We start from the raw sequence: 1,085 nt of genomic DNA, 5'->3' as shown, positions 1-1,085 counted from the left end.
AACTCTTATACCTATTCATTCACATTTTCTTGATAATTTTTCCTTGGATGCTTAAACTGCATTTCCAAATGCTCAGCTGAAGTTTTAAGTTACAGCAATGTAAGAAATTTGGGGATTGCAGCATGAGAAGGAAGAAGAAGGGGAGTGTGGGATAAATGTGAATTTATGTGGCTGGCCAGTCAACAGACAGGGCACAGAAATAGGAAGAATGAGTTGTCAGCAATTCTGCCACTGCTAAACCCTTGCAAGGAAATGGCCCAGGTTAATCACTCTTTTCATGTGAATGGTTAAAGGGCTTTGATTCATTATGGTGCCAACTGTGCAGAAAGTTTCCTCTTGCTTCCAGACCCAGTATGTTTGTACATCATTCCCCATTCCATACAAAACCTCTAGCCAAAGCTATGGGTTAAAATAGCAAGTTCTGGTCTCTGTTGGCATGTACACTGTGGCCACAGAAGACTCCCTGCCTGCGTCCCTAAATGGCACCAGTGTGTAACAAGCCAACCCATAAACACACACAACCACCACAGTCATCAGCAAAACCTCATTCCTAGGCACAGCGTACCTTGCTCTGAATGTTTATGTGCTGTGTCCAAACCAGTTCCCTGCCTCCCCCATTGCTGTTCTCTTGCTCAGCAATGGTCTAGCTTGATCACTTTTGGAAAAAGACATGGTTCAAATCTGACAGTGCTCTAAGTTTTAGGTTTTTATTTGGGAAAAGTTTAGGCCAGTGTTGGTTCAGCCCAGAAAACATTATTTCGTTTCTTCCCACGCTGACATACTTGGACAGTTTTTCAGACACCACTTGTGGAAGAAGATCTTTTAAGCTGTTTTTGTTAGGTATATTTTCTGTCAGCATCTTTTTGGGTGTCTCTTTCTCCTCCTCTTTCTGACACTAATTTGAAAAGCAGCAAGCACAGCATCATTAAAAGCTGCTAGTGCACAGGCTAAAGGTTACTCGACTTTCCCTTCCTGGGGTACTTGGGAAACAAAGCATTGTCATAGCAACTGCTTACTACTGCTGCTCCCTAGATAAGGCTTGCAGGAGCATTCAGTGCCAGCAGAGGAGAAAGTTCCTGCTCCAG

The sequence above is a fragment of the Sceloporus occidentalis genome, unplaced genomic scaffold (genome assembly GCF_023333645.1).
Source record: "Sceloporus occidentalis isolate IW3139 unplaced genomic scaffold, rSceOcc1.0.p SCAF_7, whole genome shotgun sequence".
Lineage (NCBI taxonomy): Eukaryota > Metazoa > Chordata > Lepidosauria > Squamata > Phrynosomatidae > Sceloporus > Sceloporus occidentalis.
This window is presented reverse-complemented; position numbering follows the sequence as displayed.